Genomic DNA, 11,646 nt, shown 5'->3' with positions numbered 1-11,646 from the left:
ATGTGAATATTTTAAATATAAGTATTTTTTTAAAGAAGCTAATAAACACGTTTGATTTAGAATCAGTTTTATATTTATCGTTTGGTCACTTAAGAGAATACGTTTATTAATAATAGTTTATTAAGGTTAAAATTTTTTATTGTTCGAACATCGTGCTTAGCTAAAATCAGGCTGTAACAAAGAACAAATCAGGGTCACGAGGCGAGACGCACCGTTTCACCGTCCATTTAGCTGAACCAGGATACCAATACATTAAACGCGAAGGCTGAAACGCAACAGGATCCCTATCTCTGTCAAACAATATAATTCAGTCTCAAACACGATATTCCGCCTGCTATCTGGCTCGTATGATATCTCTCACAGCCTGTTGGAATTCGAGTCACAAGCGTTGAACGATTACAGAGAGATGGTCGATCGGTTGATAAATCGCGATCGACGCAGCTATGAACGAAAATTCCAACAGCTGCAACCGAAATTAATAGAGCGTACGAGAATATCCATGATGGAGGTTGAAACTGGCTGATCATAGTAAACAATCAGGATACACGGATGAAGGGACGTCGTCTTGTCTGACTCTGATTAAATGATCCAGCTGTTGTAGTTCTTGCTGTTGTTTCAGTTTAACAGACCTTTCTCAGTTATTATAAAGACCAAAATAAGCGATAGTTTGTCAATGTTAGACTAATCCACTGTATAACTGAGAAAGGTAGATCTGTTAAACTGAAACAACAACAAGAACTACAATAGCTGGGTCGTTTAATTTTCTGTTGTATCAAGAAAGTTGTTATTAGATCGTGAATTTTCAGGGATTTATGAGAAACTTATGTAAAAATATATAATATATACCTAACATTCAAAAATATAGCGAAGAAGTATACAAAAAATATATAATGGATTGTTTGTAGCAGAACATAAGATTCCACTTATTCCAAAAGTTAAACAAGAATTGACTCTAGTCAAGTTTTGGAATTAACATAGAACCAAAAAGAATGGTTTTTAGAAATTCTGATTCCTTATACAGGTTATATGCTAAAAGTTTTGTATATTTGTTTTAAGAATCAATATCAATGACATAATTGTTTTCAATCCTTATTTGTTATGTATTTAAACTTTAAATTGGAAACTTATAATTTATAAAAGAATGAAATCTACGATCGTATATTTTACAAATTTATGGAAATTTTACATAAATTTATATAAGAAAAGCTGATTTATACCAATACAGAAAATCACTAAAATGGTCTTCTTATTCTACTATTAAAATTTTGAAGAATGAAATAAATTTATACTTAAATTATATTTCTTACGTTGCGCTAACAGAAATATGAATTTATATAAAAATTAGTGGATTATATTATTACTAATAGTCTAGGTACTTGTAGAACCTACTTTAAGGAGTATAAATACGTCAAAAGTAAATAATATGTATATTACTTAATAAAATTCTAATTAAAAAAAAACACATTACGTCCCAATTTTTCTTTTTCGCTATAAATTTCCTGGCTAATTTGAGAATTTCACTTAACAGTTACTAGCAGTTAACAGTTAATAATAATATTATCATTAATATTAGTATTAATATTATATTATATATTATTTGGCAATTCGTCTTAATTGATAGTTAACAATGATGGTGAACACGGGAAATTTTGATAGTTACTAGAAACATATAGTTATTAGTTATAGTAGTAGCAGATAGTATTTATTACTAATTAGATTTAGTTAATAGTTACGATTGATACTATTTAGTGTTGTAGTATTATGTATTAATATTAATAGTTAGTTATTTATATTACGTATGTTAGTAGTAATATGTAGTCACTGACAGCAGTAGTAGTAACAAATATTAATTAATAATTAACGTTAGTTAGAGATTGGCTCCACAAAATTGTCTCTTTTTTTGTTTTTCTTCTTGCATTCATTTCAAACAAATATAATACTTTAAATATAATTAAACTGTGGAAATCTTTCAGATCATCATTTAAATCAATGTTTCGAACTATGCTAAATCAACACTTGCTACAATTAAATTCACTGTTTAGGAATTAATAGTTTACCATTACACCAGGTCTCTAATTTCATAGTTACTACTACCACTTCCGTATAGCTTGAGCCATCATACCACGTCGCACGCGTCGGTTACTCCCGTTAAACTCGACAAGAGTCAGATTTTCTAACCAGTTTCGCTTAGTAATTTATTGCGGTTAAACTACGATAATATATTATGAGTCAATTTTGAATTTATCATCAAAACTTGGTTTTAAGAAAGTTTATGTAAACCGCTTGAGATCTCAGTCAATTTCAATAAGATTCGTTTATATGCAACTATGTATAAGAAATACAGAATGAATTTATCCCACAGATATGATTGGAACAGTTGAAACGATAAGCGATAAACGGCAAAAAAAAAGGATCCAAAATAAAATTTGTTTGATGGAAGAAGATACAAATTCCATATAAAACGTGGTGAAGAAGGTTATAAATAGACTGCAGATGTCTATTCAGTTTAATTAATTAATTTGTATAATTTGTTAATTTTAGCAGATTTAAAAGTACGAAAATGCACAGAATACATACAATATGCAAAAATACATCAAATATCCAAAATATTCGTTATAATATTTGATAAATTAAATCTTTGCATCGGTTCTTTAGTTATGTTTATATAATCTTTTGTTGTAGTCGTTGCTATAAGCGTTGAAATAATTCATTCTAGATTCTACGGTTACAACAAGATAAAGATACAATCATAAATGGAGGATATTGAATAGTATATTAAAAATATTGTGTAATATACAAATAAATAAATTCCATTGATCTAATTATACTCTTTGTTATTTATTCTCTTTCTAAGTTTATAAAGATGATAAATGCTAAAAGTGCATAAAGTTCAAGTGATCCAAGTAATATTAACAGAAATGAATTATCTTTTTCCATTGAAAATCTCCATTGTTGGCGCTTATATTGTTTACAATTTCAACTTTTTAATTTTTTATGAACACCAAACAATCGCAAATTGTATAACAATTTCGATTTTGTCACGTACGGAGTAAGAGTGGTTGTTCCTATGCAAATTCCCATTATCGAAATATAGTACAATTCCAATAATTCGGCGCATTTGAGATTTCGATAGCTCTGGATTGTCAAATATATCAGATTATTGGACTATCTCTATACAGAGGCAGGCTCGTGTGCAGGCAAATACATCCATACATTCTCTATCTGTCATTCAAAATCTTATGAAGTAGCTTATGATTCATTTCTGTGGATTTTAGTAAGTAACAAGATTTAATATATGATAATTCGGTGGTTCACTTACGGTTTTCAGTGGAATGTCGTATGATCACTTACGACACGAATTTCGGAATTTGTTATAGTTTATACGAGACAATCTTTCGTTAAATAAGAAAGTAAAAGTTCTTTTTTCAAGAAAACTGTTCAGTAGTAATGGTATTTGGCACGGACTAACTTTTCTTATAAAATATTATATTTTGTAAACATGTCAATCTTCATTTAATATTTTTTTATCGAACGTAATTTTCAAGGGTTAAAAACGGATATGATGATAGCGATCTCGATAGTCGGAACGAATATGTACAGGATATCAAAAAAATATTTGTCATGGCTTTGTAAGGAGATTCTATACCTTCTGATCGATGTAAGATCTGATCGATCTAAAAAGTAGATCATAAAATTGATCTTTGATGATTTTTAGGGTCCAGTCATTTTTGTTGCATCGTATAATACTCATCACGGGGAACAAAAATCTCAAAGGGATCATGGGTCGCAAATGATCTGTTCTGTTGGAAAGAAGTGTTTACAGTTTCTTAGTCTGATATGATTTATTATATTGCTATAATATATAACAAATAAAAAACAATATAAATAACAGAATAAAGAAACAATAATATAATAATAATATTATATAATATAATAATATAATGAAAAGCAATAGAGTTTAGAGAGTGTGCTATTGATGAAGCTGTAGAGGTTGGTTGGTTTGTTCGAATAACGAGATAACTCGCTGTTGAAAACCGTCAAGTATATTTTAAAATAATAAATAAATACAGATAATGTCTTTAATACGCTCGTACTAACAAATTCGCTAAGACAGTGTTTAGTCGCTAAAATACTCGCTGATAACTCGTTGGTAATTGATAGATACTGACTTCCTTACGTCTACGTTTGACGGTTGCACGTAGCGGTGACATTGTTTTGCCTGGAGTTTATTTATTATTACGTTATGTGTATCCTAACGATATTGCTACTCCGAGGCAAAACAACAACATGATTTGAATCGTCCTCTAACTCGTGTGTCGCTACACAGTTGATTGGAATTATTCTTTGTTCCCTAGTATATATCAATAATCGGCAAAAACTAATGGAAGATCACAGCATCGAGGGGAAGTTTCAGATCGTCATGATTGCCAAAGGGTTCAAGGGTGGATTGCCAAAGGTAATCTACAATTACTACACCAATTCCTCATTTAACGTTCATCGTGTTATTGTTTGTATATGTAAGTATCCATTGATAGGTTTACGAAGAATCACTTATCGAATAAGGATTTCACACGAAATAGTGAAAAGAAGAATACATGAGAAGGGTCTACATTCTTACAAGGTTTATCACGTGCAAAAAGTCTGTAAGATGGATTATGTCACTCGACGAAAATTTTATCACTTGGTGCTAAGAACGTTAAACGCAATCCACGCGGTCTTGAAGATATCTTGTTTTCGGATGAGAGAATTTCTTTCATCAGCAACATTCGCAATCATCAGAATACCAAAGTTTAGGAGTATAGAAATCCTCACATTATGACACAGGGTCTTCTGGACAGGTCTAATTTATTCCATATATGACGTTAACATGTAAACAAAGCCAGTTTAAACATCAAACTGGTAGATATTATACGTTCACGAGTGAGTAAATAATGACACTATCTTTATTTTTTGTATCATATCTGGGTTTGAAATATGTATAAAATCAGTTTAAGGATTAATGAAACTTTTTTTTCTAAGAGAACCGGTCATTTGCAATCCATGGCTCCTTTAAAACTGACAACATGTACTGTACAATGATGTATATGAGTACTTGTTGAGCACAATATGAGTATTTGATGACTATATGAAGATGCAATAAAGAAAAATTTTGACCTCAGAAGTTATGCTCAATTTCTTTCTTCTTTCCTTCTTTCATGTTTTCTTTCTTCCCATTTTTCTTTCTTTCTCGTTATTAAGTAGCTCCAGACTCTCATTTTTACATTTCGGTCAAATTCTTCTCCAAAATTACGCATTAACTAGAGACGATGAAAAAATTGGTAAATCGATCGATGATAATGCTCCATCTTAGACTAATCGACCGATTTATTAATTTTTTAATAAAATGTTTGGATCGTGATTGATAGGATGCAAACTGCTTCTGCAACTTACTTGTGGCTAATTTATAAAAATTATGAAAGAAATTGTTTATAGTTCGGGTAAATGGATCACATGCGTTGAACAAGTAAAACATTGGATTGAATATGGTTTTCATCCTCTAAAGTCAATGCGCAAAAAAATGCGAGTCTGAGGCTATTTTCTCTGCACCTGACTGCAAAATTTAAGTACATTACAAATAAAGTGAGTTAAAAAACTAATGGAACTATAACATCTTCGAAGAGTACAGTTAGTTGCACTCCATGGTTCGTTTGAGACTCTTTATCCGTGTGATAGGTAGAATCGGATACGATAAAGATTTAACCTTGAATTTCAACAAGCTGAATTTCAAGGTGAAGAATAAGGTCAATTTTGCGGTTACTTTTTTGCAGATCTTCACCGATGTAGAAGTATAGGATAACACTATAAATCATTTTCGAACACCTATATAATTCTTACTTTGGATCATTATTCTGAGGGGTCGAAAATTTGCTTTCGTTATTATATCGCTTGTAAATTTTTTTCCTTGATTTATGTCTATGCCCAATTTATTCTAAGATAGATTCATATATGAATTTTGCAATAATTGAGATTTTATATGTCATTAGAAAGAGTTCATTATGTATTATTTATTCAGCACCATATTATTATATATTCTATATTATTTACTTTCTTTCTAAAGTTGTTCAACAATGATGAATTACGATCGTTGCATACGAAAAAAGCAGAAAAGACAAAAAAATTAAATAAACAGAACCTTATTCACAAGGCAAACCAAGCGACCAGAAGTACACGCTTATGCTGAAACAGGCTCTTTTATCGTAACGTACACCATTAACTGAAAACCGATTCTTTGTCCACTTTCGTAACGTTCTCTTCCCTATTGCTACGCATATGCGTTCACTTCGCCTTGCCGGATCCAAGATCTTTTCCACAAAAATGACATACTTATGAAAGTATAAACTTTTAACTTAAAAATTATATTTTACAAAGAAGTTTGATAAAAAAATACATAGCATATTTTATAGAATTCCACAGAATTTATAGGAAAATCTGGTCTGTGCTAATTTATTTATAAATATATGTCTACTGATATACATTATTTTATGGTATTACATTAAATTGTCTACATTTAAAAAGCGTCGTGCATGCGTATATATGCATATTATCCCGAATATTTTTCGTTGAGGGGCCTTGGCTTTGCAAGTGACATTGTGATATAACACTAAATATTTCCCGTCGCTCATGCAAATTTTTGTGCTGGCATAAGATATATGCACGATGCATAGATATAGGTATTTTCAATGTGAACTTAAATTGCTTACAACTTGAAAAACAAAATTTAGCCGATTGTTAGGACTTTATAATTAAAGTAATGAAGTTTACGGCATGGAAGAGTGAAATGATATTTTTGAGAGTTCGAGATTTGTTATTATTCAATTATGAGTTTATTGTCTTCCCCATTTTTTATCATTGTCATATCGTTCCTTGAACAAATTGCACTTAAAAAGTTATTTCTGATGGTTTGAAATGCCTTTCATCAAATACCTTCTTTAATTACCATAATGGATCTAAAGTATTTTTTTTTTTTTTAATCAATAAAATAAATAAAAGACTTTTTTTGTGTTTTTAATAAGGAATTAGATAAATCCAAATGTTTTTTCCTTATTTTATTAAAATATTTTATATTATTATTTGTCCTATATATATTAAAATATCTTTTTGCACGCATAATTCGCCTTAGTTTAACATGTTTTTACTTTAACCATGCGAATTTTCTATATTTCGATTTGAAAGACGCAATAGATTGAAACATACTATGCTGTAACATTTCACTTTTGCAAAATATTACATATATTGTATTTGCGCACTTTTTCATAATATTATCTAAAACATTCAGATTATTCAACAATTTTTAATTCATTATTTTAATCTTCGTAAAAAATTTAGAGACGTGGGTTTTCCATAACCACCGTGGCACTCGTCGTATTAAGCTTTAATTTAAGAAGCAAAACAAATAATTTTGAAGCTCTTTTCATGCTTGTCTAATCTTTCTGTCGAAATCAGAGTTGAATTTTGGAAATCATTTCGTGATCACTGAATTCTACAATTCTCGTTTCTGGACGTTCAAACCTTTTGTTTGCTATAAACTCGCACCTGAGCATTTTGATGCATTGGCAATCGGTGGCTCCGGAATTCTCCCTTCGGCCTGGTCAACATCCCCATGTTGTTAACTTCCGCGAGTGAAATAGCAAAGAGATAAGATCGCTATTGATTCACCAATTTTGTTAATGTTCGCGTTTACCAATTTTATGTATAAAAAGTAGGATACTTCTAAAGAAGTTTTTGAAAATAGGTTTTAGAGTTAGTGTCCGCACACAATTTTTTCTTTATCCTAAATTTAAATTTTTAGATTACTTTTCCTATCCTAGAGTAATTAATGCAACCAGGAAAGGTCACGTCTTTCTGCTTGCCTTTTCTGTACTTTTGAACTTATGGTCGATCGAAATGTATACCCAGCATTCTAGCTTGCACCATGCTACGCCTCCAATAATATATTAATATCGCTGAAGTTGATTTAGTAAAATACGATATCCAAGGTATCTTTAATAAGCCAAATATTGTTAAATGTATTGGTGTCGATGGATCAGTTGGCGATTATTTTTCTTCGTCTCATTCACATTTCATTCATATGTAAAATACTTTATATCATTTTTTTTTTTTTAATATATTTTGTAAGACTGTATATTCTTAAGGACTATACATATATTAGATACAATAAGGAAATGATATTATCTTTTTTTTTAACCGCGTATAACATGTTGACGAATGACTAATTCCAATCTCAGAATTGATGGCATTGTCACTCGAACATTTGTGATCCTTTAGTTCCACTTTCTCTATCTCTTATTAATAAGATCTATCATATAAAGACATACATACATAGATTTTATACTTTAAATAATTTTTCTTCTCTATAATATCTATAACTTTTCTACAACCAACATCTTAAATCTTTTTTAACATACCACGTCTATTTTCACATGGCTGATTGCTAAAGCTAATTTATCTAACTGCAGAGGTTAATTTTCGTGAAGGAGTTCTAAATATTTGCGATATATTTGTACCAAAAGTTAAAGAGACAAGAATGTTTCAAAAAGTAATGTTATAGTGGAATTTACATATTACATACTAATTTCTTTCTGTAGTTATAATTCTACATTTATTATAACTTTTTATTTTTCTGATCCTGATTGTTTTAATTTTACAAATGGCTATTTATTTATCTGTATTCTTTTTCCTAGTTTTAATATTGCTTCAATATCGTATCATCAACAACACTGTCTAAATTATGATCTTTGGTATAGCTCTCTTGGGGATACAAAATTAAGTGAAATTTATTAAATATTTTTCGTCTGTATTTAATATTAACCTTTTGTTTTCAATATATTTTAATAGATAAAAAGATAATATTCGAAGAAAATATTTGGAAGATATAATACAATAACGATTTACCGATATGCTAAAAATAAATTCCATTAATCATAGATATCGATTGCTCGATGAAGAGTTATTTCAACCAAACTTCCTTGCCCTTATGCGATAATTAAATTGATTGAAATGATTTAGTTAAATGTAAAAGTAACGAATCGTGTAATAACGTACTTTGAAGATATTTTGTTCTTTTGATAATAAAACCTTTGAAAAATTTCATTATGCTGTTCCTGATATTATGTCAATTTTCATTATTCCGTTTTATGTATGAGGATCAAAAACTTTTCAACGAAAAAATCATAAATAATATTCATATTTGAGTAATTTTTTCAAATATTCAATCGCACTACTTTAGAACAATATTTCCCAACTTAAGAATTATCGTTACGAAATTATTATTAACCTCAACTATTCTCTGAACTAGCTTAAAAATACCAGGTTTAAATACATAGGTATCTGAATATTTTATCTACAGATAATAAGATTTGAAAGTCAATTCTTTTTTCTTAAATATAATGTATTTTTAAATGTGTTTAGTACAACAATGTTTAAAAAAATATAGAATTCCGAATAATTGTGCATTTATTTACAGTTATTAAATTATAAATGTCAAATTTAATAATTAATAAAATACTTTTCTTACTTTATTAGAAATTTGCATAACATAAAGCTAATTACTAAATATCAGTTACTGATATTGAATTTTCAACTTGCTATTACGCAAGAGTAATTTTCAACCAACGTATTAATATATTTTTAAATATCTCATAAAATATTTAAAATGTTTACGTACAAGTTGTATGTATGTATTGTTATATTTGAAATATAAATTTCATAAATAACAACAGTTTTATTTTTTAGACTTCCTTCTGTATAATGTCTTGAAATTTTATTTTTGATTAATGTCCATAATTAACCTTTAACGCTCTGACCTTTAAATGTGAATATCGACCGGCAACTCCAACTTATTCTCATCATACTTTGACTTGAAAGTTTTTAAGTGTCAGATTTTAAATGCTACAATGACATGTAAACAATAATATTAAAATCATTCAAAACAATCTTTATTCATCTCAGAAGTAATATAATTTTGATTATAATATTTATATTAATTATAATTGAGTAATGTGTGGAATATTTTAAAACATTCATTGGGATGCAAACCGGGTTTGCGTTCATAGGTCTTATATTACAGTAGAAAACTGTTTGTTTTTTTACCGAATTACTTCTTTTTGGTAAACAAACAAGACACTTTTTCTTTTTCCCTTTCGGCAACTGATTTATTATATAAAGTTTTCCATCTAAACTTTGTTCCTTATCTGTTCCGAAAGGCCTGCCATACATATTGTTATTCCGAAAGTTACTTACGAACTGACTTACTAATTTGACAAACTTATAGTGTGATAAAGCGTTTTCTCCTTTCCTTTCCTAAGAAATCTTGTAAAGTATATAAGCATTTATTACGCTTGTTTCTAGTCCCCAAAAGAAAGATTTCCGCCACCACTTCATCGATTTTCTCAGGAAATAATATATTGATGCATATTGACCGGCCTTATCTACAGTGCTTAGAAGGCACACTTGGAGCGTTAAAGGTTAACCCAGATATGTCTTACCTTGGCTGAAGTATAATTACAAAATAATTTTTGTACCTATTTCGCAACTTTTAGTAACATTGCTTAGATTTAACATTGATTTTCATTTCATTTTGTATTGGCTAGTTGATTTTTTGGGAAGAATCCTGTTTCTGAAAACATAAAGATAATTAAATCATGAAATTAGATACTTCATTCTATGTAGAATGATGACTATTTCACCTGATAAAGAATAGTTTTCTGCTTTCTCATATTTACTTTCTATCGGATTGGAAATGTACATATATTTTAGATATGTTATGTCAATGTAAGAACCAATGAAATTTTAAATTCATTTTTTAAAAGACCGACTCATTATTCATGCTTTATACTAATTTATTACTAAGTAGGTGTGTTGCTACCTATCAACTAGGTGGCGATCAGTCAGGTTACAACTTTCGGTTCAGATCGCCAACCTTGAACGATATCAACGCTCAAGATGAAGATAGATTAAAGATTTCTAGTAAGCTTGTGAGTAGTATGTTTATTTGAAGTAATTAGTACAAACATAAGAGTGTGAAATGTAAGTAACAAAGTTTAAACGTAGGGTAGTGCGTGATGAGTTTGATATCTCTTGAAACGTCTGTTGCTTATATTCTAAATGTCAGTCTGGGCGGTATGTTTTCGTCAACGTTTCCTGTGAGGTAGGAATCTGCGTCTGTCCAATCCTACAGCTGTCGAACTATCATGGGTATCTGACATATGGTGCATCTTGTGTGTAGCTGATCAAGGGTGCGTAGCGTAACGTCCAGTTAGTGACCTCATCCTTGTCTATTGTCGAGATCTCATCTGGTGTTGAGGTTTATAATACGTCGTTTGCTGTTGAGCAAGCCCGTTAAGCGCTTAAGATACTAATTAAGTTCTTGACGTGGTCCGAGGTGCAAACTTTATAACGTGCAATGTGGGAAATTTCAACTTCTCAAAAAATAGCAGATATATTATCCATATCGTAAACTCAGGACAAACTTAAATCCTGAACAAAGTGTATATTCGTAGGAAAAGATGTGACCTTAAACATATTATATTTCAAATTAGTTTCGAATTTGACTAATATAATCAAAACAGTCGTTACTCATTACAGTGGTAATGGAATTTCTGAATGTTC

General features: G+C 29.8%; 1 long non-coding RNA gene across 3 annotated transcripts; it reads left to right on the top strand.

The window, feature by feature from the left end:
• The first annotated feature begins 3,850 nt into the window (after positions 1-3,850).
• LOC110120095 lies at positions 3,851-5,145 on the top strand. 3 transcript variants are annotated; one of them, XR_002308701.2, is made up of 3 exons: positions 3,851-4,456; positions 4,536-4,920; positions 5,020-5,145. It is a non-coding gene; the product is annotated as an uncharacterized LOC110120095 (long non-coding RNA). The 3 variants fall into 3 exon arrangements; XR_007224914.1 differs by having other exon boundaries at positions 4,995-5,145; XR_007224915.1 differs by having other exon boundaries at positions 4,989-5,145.
• Positions 5,146-11,646: the final 6,501 nt, after the last annotated feature.

The sequence above is a fragment of the Bombus terrestris genome, chromosome 8 (assembly GCF_910591885.1).
Source record: "Bombus terrestris chromosome 8, iyBomTerr1.2, whole genome shotgun sequence".
Classification (NCBI taxonomy): domain Eukaryota; kingdom Metazoa; phylum Arthropoda; class Insecta; order Hymenoptera; family Apidae; genus Bombus; species Bombus terrestris.
This window is presented reverse-complemented; position numbering and strand designations above follow the sequence as displayed.